We start from the raw sequence: 9,191 nt of genomic DNA, 5'->3' as shown, positions 1-9,191 counted from the left end.
AGGGCATGGAGGAAGGTAGAATCTCCGCTGAGTAGTATCCAATCTGTCTAGGTGAGGCTGATGAAAGGAAATGCGGATAGGTCTCTTGTGATACAGCAATGAATAATTGTTATCAGTACTGATTGTGAGGGTTGTAAATGCAAAGGTAGAAGATGTTTTGTAGCAAGGAGGGGAGTGATTAACTTTGCAGTCTAGGAGTGAGAAGAGCGGAGAGTGGGACCCTACCCAGAGAAGCAGTGATGCCAGAGATGGAGGTAGAGACAATGACATGGAGAGATGGAGCAGCTAGGGACTTTAGACACAGAGAGGGAGAGAGGCTGTGTACTGGTGACCGTGGGGGCGGGGGGGGGGGAAGAGCAGGCTTGCAGGGTATATCCTTTGGTTGGTTGATAATGCATGGAAGGATTGTAACCATGGCAATGAAACGATATACGATAGGATGAATGTAAAACTAATGTTCTCCCCTATAAACTATCACATAATTCACATAAAAAAAATAAAAGAAGCAGAAAAAATTGAATTAATCATGGAAAACCTTATGAATAGCAATAGAACATTGCTTGACACAGCGCTGGAAGAAGAGTCCTCAGGTCGGAAGGCACTCAAAACATGGCTGGTGACCAGTTGTCTCCTCAAAGTAAAATTGACCTTGATGATAAGGCTGAATTAAACTTTTGGGACCTTCATTTGCTGAGGTGGCACAGCTCAAAATTAAAAGAAACCACTGCAAGCATGCATTAAGAACAGTAACATGGAATGTATGAAGTATGAGCCTAGGAAAATTGGAAGTCATCAAAAATGAAATGGAACTCATAAAGATCTATATCCTAGGCATTAATGAGCTGAAATGAATTAGTTTTGGCCATTTTGAATCAGACAATCATATGGTCTACTGTTCAGGGAATGAAAAACTGAAGAGGAATAGCATCGCATTCATCATCAAAAAGTACATCACAAGATCTATCCTGAAGTACAATGCTGTCAGTATAGGATGATATTCATGAAACTACAAGGAAGACCAGTTAATACGACTATTATTCAAATTTTGCACCATCAAAAGTGAATAAGATTTTACACATTTTTTCAATCTGAAATTGATCAAACATGTGATCAGGATGCACTGATAACTACTGGAGATGATTGGAATGCAAAAGTTGGAAACAAAAAGGATCGTATAGTTGGAAAACGTGATCTTGGTAATAGAAATAATGCCAGAGAACATACGATCGAGTTTTGCAAGACCAACTATTTATTCTGCAAATACCTTTTCTCAGCAGCATAAATGATGGCAACTATACCAGAAGATCAAAGAGCACAGCCTCCAATATGGATTACATCTCAATGTAAAGAAAACAAAAATCCTCACCACTGAACCAATAAACAACATTCTTATCAATGGAGAAAAGATTGAAGTTGTCAAGGACTTCATTCTTCTTAGATCAACTATCAACACTCACAGAAGCAGCAGTCAAGAAATCAGACGACGTATTGCATTAGGCAAATCTGTTGCACAAGATCTTTTTTAAAGTGTTGAAGAGCAAAGATGTCAGCTTGAGGACTAAGGTGCGCCTGGCCCAAACCATAGTATTTTCAATAACCTCATATGCATGCAAAAGCTGGACAGTGAATAAGGAAGACTGTAGAAGAATTAATGCCTTTAAGTTATGGTGTTGGAGGAGAATATTGAAAGTGCCATGGGCTGACAAAAGAACCAATAGATCTGTTTTGGAAGAAGTGCAGCCAGAGTGCTCCTTGGAGGCCAAGATGGCCAAACTTCGTCTCTCATACTCGGACATATTGTCAGTAGGGACCTGTCACTGGAAAAGGATATCATGTGTGGTAAGGTGGAGGGTCAGAGAAAAGGAGGCCGACCTCCAGTGAGATGGATTGGCCAAGTGGTAGCATCAATGGGCTCAAGCGTGGCAACAGTAGTGATGTTGGCCCAGGATCAGGCAGTGTTTCGTTCTGCTGTGCATAAGGTCGCTATGGGTCGGTACCGACTCAATGGCACCTAACAACAATACCAGTAGCTCTCACCAGATGAAATACACAGAAATCAAACCAATTCTGTGGAAAGAGAAGATGGAGAAACTCAGTATCATCAGTCAGAATAAAGCCAAATGTCAACCATGGGAAAGATCATCAATTTCACATATGCAAGTTCATGTTGAAGCTGAAGAAAATTAAAACAAGTCCACAAGAGTCCAAAACATGACTTTAAGTATATTCCACCTAAATTTAGAGACCATTTCAAGGATAGATTTGATGCTTGAACACTAATGACCAAAGATCAGATGATAATAACACACCTGAAGAAAGCAAAGGGTCATGAAAAAGATAGGAAAGAAAGAAAAGACTAACATGGATGTCAGAAGAGACTTTGAAATCTACTCTTGAATATACAGTAGCTAAAGCAAATGGAAGGAAGATGAAGCAAAAGAGCTGAGCAGAAGATTTCAAAGGGCAGTTTAAGAAGAGAAAATAAAGTATTATAAAGAAATATACAAACACCTGGAGTTAGAAAACCAAAAGAGAAGAGCATGCTCAGCATTTTTCTTGTTGAATGGATTGAAGAAAAAAATTCAAGTCTCAAACTGTAATATTGAAGGATTATATGGACAAAATGTTGAATGACATCAAAACCAAAAACTAAACTAATCGTCATCAAGTTGATTCCAACTCATATAGACCTTCAGAGACTGTAAATCTTTACAGGAACAAACAGTATTATCATTATCCTGGATTTGAACTGCAGATCTTGCAGTTAGCAGCCTAAATGCCTAATCCATAGCACCACCAGGGCTCCATAATGACCAATGTAAATAGCATTAAAAAAAAATAAAATAAAAATAGAAAGAATACACAGAGTCACTGTACCAAAACAATTGGTCAACATTCAAGCATTTCAGAAGGTAGCATGATTAAAAACGAATGGTAAGAACGAAATCTAAGCTACACTGAAGGCATTGGTAAAAAAAACAAGGTTCCAGGAATTGATGGAATACCAACTGAGATGTTTCAACAAATAGACGCAGTACTGGAAGGACTCACTCAAGTATGCTAAGAAATTTGAAAGATCTGGCCAACTGACTGGAAGTGATCTATATTTGTGCCTATTCCAAAGAAAAATAATCTAATATAATGTAGAAAGTATGGAATAATGTCATTAACATCACAAACTAGTAAACTTTTTCTCAAGATAATTTTAAAAATATTTGTATCAGTACATTAACAAGGAACTGGAAATCCAGGCCGGATTCTTAAGAGGACATGGAAGTAAGGCTATCATTGCTAATGTCAGATGGATCTTGGCTGAAAGCAGATGCTTACCTGTGTTTCATTGATTATGCAAAGACATTCGACTGTGTGAAGCCTAATAAATTATGGATAATGTGGCAAAGAATGAGAATTCCAGAACACTTAATTGTGTTCATGAGGAACCTACCTATACAGAGACCAAGAGGCAGTGGTTTGAATAGCACAAGTGGATATTGTGTAGTTTAAAGTCAGGAAAGGTATGTGTCAAGGTTGTATACTTTCATTATACGTATTCAATCTGTATGCTGAGCAAATCATCCAAGAAGCTAGACTATGTGAAAAAGAATGCAGCATCAGGATTGGTGGAATACTTAACAACTTGCGATATGCAGATGACCAACTTTGCTAGCTGAAAATGAAGAAGACTTAAAGCACTTACTGATGAAGATCAAAGACTATAGTCTATAGAATGAATTATATTTCAATATATAGAAAATAAAAATCCTCACAACTGGACCAATAAACAACATCATGATAAACAGAGAAAATATTGGTTGCCAAGAATTCCATTTCACTTATATCCACAATGCCCATAGAAGCAGCAGTCAAGAAAGTAAACGATTTAACACATTAACTTGGGTGATGGGGAAGGCAATTAAAAAGAAGAAGAAATCAATTAATCTACTGCATTAAGCAAAATTGCTGCTAAATAATTCTTTAAAAGTGTTAAAGAACAAAGACTTCACTTTGAGGACTATGGCGCACCTTATCCAAGTCATGATTTGTTGTTAAGCGCCATCGAGTTGGTTCCAACTCATCTCAACCCTGTATAGGGTTTCCAAGGAGTGGCTGGTGGGTTTGAACCACCAACCTTACGGTTAGCAGTCCACTACTTATCCTGCAGTGCCACAACAGAACTCCTACCATGGTTTTTGTTGTTGTTGTTAAGAACTGTGGAGTCAATTCTGACCCATAGCAACCCTGTAATAGGTTTTCCAAGGAGCAGCTGGTGAGCTTGAACTGCCAACCTTGCAGTTCAAAGCAACTTTGCAGTACCACATATTAACGCACAATACCACATCAGGACTCCTACCATGGTATTGTTGTTGCCAAATGCCATCGAGTTGATTCCGACCCATAGCAACCCAGTACAGGGTTTCCAAGGAGCAGCTGGTGAGCTTGAACTGCCGACCTTGCAGTTCAAACGGCTTTTCAGTCTGGTGCATTAACCCACAGCGCCATACCAGGACTCCATGGTATAGGTGTCTTCAAAAATAATTTTCGTGTAAAAATTCTAGCATCTTTCAATTCCATTTTTCCATGAACTTTCTGAAGACCCTTGTATTGTCAATTGCCTCAGATACATGTGAAAGCTGGACAATGAATAGGGCAGACTGAAGAAGAATTGAAGGCTTTGAATTGAAGGCTGTGGTGTTGGTGAAGAACACTGGATATCCCATGGACTGCAGAAGAAAGAACAAATCTGTCTGGGAAGAAGTAAAGCCAGAATATTCCTTAGAACTGAGGATGGTGGGACTTCATCTTATTTACTTACATCAGGAGGGGTCAATCCCTGGAGACATCATAGACATCAATACTTGATAGGGAGTCAGCAGAAAAAGAAAAAAAAAGATGCTCAGCATGATGAATTACTATAATGGCTACAACAATTTACTCAAACATAGCAACAATTGTGAGGATGGCACAGGACTTGACAGGGTTACACTCTCTATGAGCCAGAACTGACTTGAAAGCACCTAATCTGGTAGCGTAGTGGTTACAAATCAGACTGCGAACCTCAAGGTTAGCAGTTTGAAACTACCTGCTGTACTGTGGGAGAAAGATGAGGCTTTCTGCTCCCGTAAAGATTTCTAGCCTCGGAAACCCTGTACAGGATCGCTATGAGTCAGAATTAACTCCATGGCACATAACAACAACAATAACAACATAGCTTCTGGTAGCTCCAAGCATCCATTGGCTTACCAAGTCAGATGGATAAGTACTCCCAGTGTGGTGCTGTGGGTTAATGCGCTGGATTGCAAAATCGGTTTGAACCGCAAGGTTGGCAGTTTAAGCTCACCATCTGCTCCTTGGAAGCCCTATACAGAGTCATTTTGGGTCAGAACCAACTCAACGGCACTTAACAACAACAACAACTAGTATATCCTCATGTTAACTGAACTGACACATCTTCAATCACCTCTTTCCAAACAAGACACTTTCATAGCTACTAGGGGTTAGGACAAATCTGGGACAAAAATGTTCAATCCATAACATTTCCTGAACTTTTTTCTATTGGCTCAGTCTACCTTGCTGATTCCTACTTACCCTTCAAGCTTTATTGTCACCACTACTGGGAAGCCCCTTTTCACTCTCCCAACCCCGTTCTGGGTCAGGGCCCCCAGTGATTCTCTCCTATCTCAAGCCAGGACACCCTAGGTGGACATTTGGGGGTACCTCTTAGCCTTCCTAACTAAGATGTGAGCTCCCACAGGGCAGGGTAGCTTCAGATCCATTGTTTGTGTGTTTACCTCCTCCACAAATGGGGAGACTGTGTCTATCTTGTCTCTCCAATTGCCGTTTTGCTGAATTGAAGAGGGCACAATTGAGTGCATAATTTAATAACATCAGTTTCAATCCCCCTGGGATCTTTCATGGGCTTCCTCTTCCTCCACTGAGTTGTCAGGTAGGCAAAAGGTCCTATGAAGAGTTGTGTGAGGCAGGGGAAAAAACAAGATTTAACATCAGGTATGTTGTTGTGAAGAGCCATCGAGTCAGTTCTGACCCATAGCAACTCTGTATAGGCTTTCCAAGGAACAGCTGGTGAGCTTGAACCACCAACCTTGCGGTTCAAACTGATATGTGTTCAAATTCTGTTCAACTGTTCCACCAACATGTTGATCTGATTTAACTGAGCTACAGTGTATGAATATTTGTATGTTAAATGAGATTCCTAATCCCCACCACAGAGGCAAACAAGGTAGGGTGACTGATCGAGGTAATATAAGAAAGCATCATCTATAGGTCAAGTCACCTTTGCTTATTTAGTTATATAAGTGGTTGAACTGTAGAATGCATAGAAGGCCTAGGTGCTTAGGAAGAGAGGACATCAGTCTGCCCAAGAGACTGAGGTAGGGAAAGCTTTCTCTTCAAGGTAGATGACTTTTGAGTTGGGCTTTAAAGGATAAATAAGAGTTACCCACTGAACCTGCCATGAAGCTTAGGAAACAAAGCATGGCCAGAGGAAATGGAGATGAGAAGGTTGAGTCACATAGGGAGCGGCCTCTCAGCCTCTCAATGGCACTGCAGAAAGAAAAAAATTAGAATAAGGATGAACTTCTCATCCAGAGCTTTGAGCATTGCTCTAGCTAGGATGTGGCTAACAGAGTCAAATGAGCTAAGAAGGTTGGTTGTTTTTGTTAAGCACTGTCGAGTCGGTTCCGACCCATAGCAACCCTGTAGAGGGTTTCTGAGGCGCAGCTGGTAAGCTTGAACTGCCAAGCTTGCCATTCAAACGGCTTTGCAGTCTGGCACATTAACCCACAGCGCTACACAAGGACTTAAACCAGGAAGATTTATGGCCCCCTTTTTTGTAAGTCAAAAGGCCAACTGATCCGTTTCTCTGTGGCTTAGGCACCCCATTAGTTTTGTCCCTAAATCTGTTTCCTTTGTCTAGAAGTGAGTCCTGTTTTGTGTGAAAGAGGAATAAAAGGAAGCCTCCCACCCATTCCTAGGTTTATGTCCAACAGGCCAGGCCTGTTGGGTCTAGCAGCCCCCTTCCCTCTCATTCTTAGAGCCCAGACTCCTACCCAGGTCTTCATTCCTTCCTGCAACCATACCAAAATGGAGAATAAGCCCCCATTCCCTGGGCCTGAGACAAATAGGAGGCAGAGTCCATTTCCTAATTCAGAATTCCTTGCCCCTGCTTTTATTTCCCTTGCCCATGTTTTTCAAAACAAGATCTTGGGAAGAGAGAGAGAGTGTGTGTGTGTGCATGCTACTGTTATATCTGTGTGGAGAGAGAGGGAGAGGAGAAAGGGAGGAGGGAGAGAAGAGGGAAAGAATACAGCCTGGGAGTGTATGTGTGTGACTGTGTGACTATGTGCAAAAGAAACAGTGGTATGTGTGTGTGTGTGTGTGGTATGCAGCAGCACGCTGTACCTTAAAGGCATAGATCCTGCTTCCACCTTATTCACCTCTACCTCCACTCCTAGCCAGAACCCCTCACCATTACCATCAGCTGGGAACCTGAGCCTGCCTGTCCCCAGTGACTCCAGCCTGAGGCAAGAAAAGCAAGCCCAGTCCTCTCAGACCCTTAGCCCAAGCCTGAGACTGTGAAGATTCCAACATGGGTCCTACTAAAGAATGAAGGGGAAAGAGGAAAACCTGCTTCTCAGAGAACTGGGGTCTGATAAAGGGAGGAGGCATAGCTCTGAGGCAGGACTGCTTGGTTGAGGTCCCACCTCTTCACTTGCTAGGGGTGGGGTCTGTGCAGAACTGGTGATTCCAACACAGAGCTGCGCAATCACTGATGGAGACCATGAGGGTATCGGTGGTGTGTATTGCAGACAGGAAGCCCCTGCCTCAGGTCTGTGTTCTCACGCAGCCTTCCTGCCAATTTTGGTAGCCTGCGCGTGCAGAAAAGAGAATAGGGTTGTTTATTTCCCTCCCACAGACCACTCTCACACCCTGTTTGAGCTTCAAGGTGAAGGAAGCATGAGGAGTTTAAGACCTGGCTTCTCATTTGCCTCTGCATCTGCCCCTGACTCAGTATGTGACCCTGGGCAGGTCCCTCACCCTCTCTGGTCTGCTGTTGTCCCTTCTGTACAAATGGGAACGTGGGATGCTCACACTGACACCTCTTCTAGCTATGACATTCCCTGTTCTGGGTCCTAAAATGGGCATCATTTGATAAGAAAATGCCTCCATCAAGTTAGAAGAAATTACCCAGGCCTAAATCCTGCCGGCCCTATTCTAGAGCCACAAAGTAGAGTGTGTTGGGAGGATGCTTGGAAACCTCTTGGTCCAATCTCCTCCATTTCGCAGTCGAGGAAATTGAGGCTAGGAGGGATAGAGGGGAGGTGGAGGTTTGCGGGAGATGCTTACACAGGGCGTCAGAGCCAAAGTGGTACTGGAGCACCCGACCCTTGGCCACAGCCTCCAGCTCCGCGGGGGGGGGGGGGGGGGGGGGGGGGGGGAGGGGGCAAGGGCGGGGAGGGGAAAGGCCAGGTCTTGGAGAGAGAGCAGCAGGAGGTGTGAGGCTGGGGGGGTGGGGGGAGGAGGAGCCGGGGGCGCACCCGGCCAGCCCCGGCCCCGCGGGCCCCTTCCGGCCCCTCCCCCAGCCTGCGCACCGTCCCGCCACCTGCTCCCCCGCCCGCCGTCGCCCCCTCCCGTCCCCATGGCAACGCGCGGCCCCGGCTGGCTGGCCGGGCCTCCCCGCCGCTGTGTAGCCCATCTGGCCCCCAGCCCGCCCCAGCTGGGCCGCCTGAGGCCCGGCCTGCCATTGGAGACCACGGCAGGCAGCGCCAGGCGTCGGGCCTCAGCCTGTGCCAGAACCTGGATTGAGAGCTGGACGCAATTTAGATGGATCAGAAGCTACCTACCCTGCGGGAGCTCACATTTCAGTTAGGGAGGCAGTTACTGTTGTTGTTAAGGCTCCTAGAGTCGGTTCCGATCCATAGCGATCCTGTATAGGGTTTCCGAGAAGCAAGTGATGAGTTTGAACTACCAGCCTTGCGGTTCAAATGACTTTGCAGTCCAGCGCATTAACCCACCCCCAGATGTCCACCTAGCGTGGCAGGAGGCAACATCTCATAGAGTTTAAGGCCAGCTTTCCGGAGCTAACCTGCCTGGGCTCTAATCCCTAGGTAATGTAGGTGGTATTAAGTGCCCTCAAGTTGGTTCCGACACATAGGGACCTTGTATAAGGTTTC

General features: G+C 44.2%; 1 pseudogene; it reads left to right on the top strand.

Annotated features, from left to right (window-relative positions):
• The window catches only part of LOC102836406, a 133,035-nt pseudogene extending 124,212 nt beyond the window's left edge, over window positions 1–8,823 (top strand).
• Window positions 8,824–9,191: the final 368 nt, after the last annotated feature.

The sequence above is a fragment of the Chrysochloris asiatica genome, unplaced genomic scaffold (genome assembly GCF_000296735.1).
Source record: "Chrysochloris asiatica unplaced genomic scaffold, ChrAsi1.0 scaffold00026, whole genome shotgun sequence".
Classification (NCBI taxonomy): Eukaryota; Metazoa; Chordata; class Mammalia; order Afrosoricida; family Chrysochloridae; genus Chrysochloris; species Chrysochloris asiatica.
This window is presented reverse-complemented; position numbering and strand designations above follow the sequence as displayed.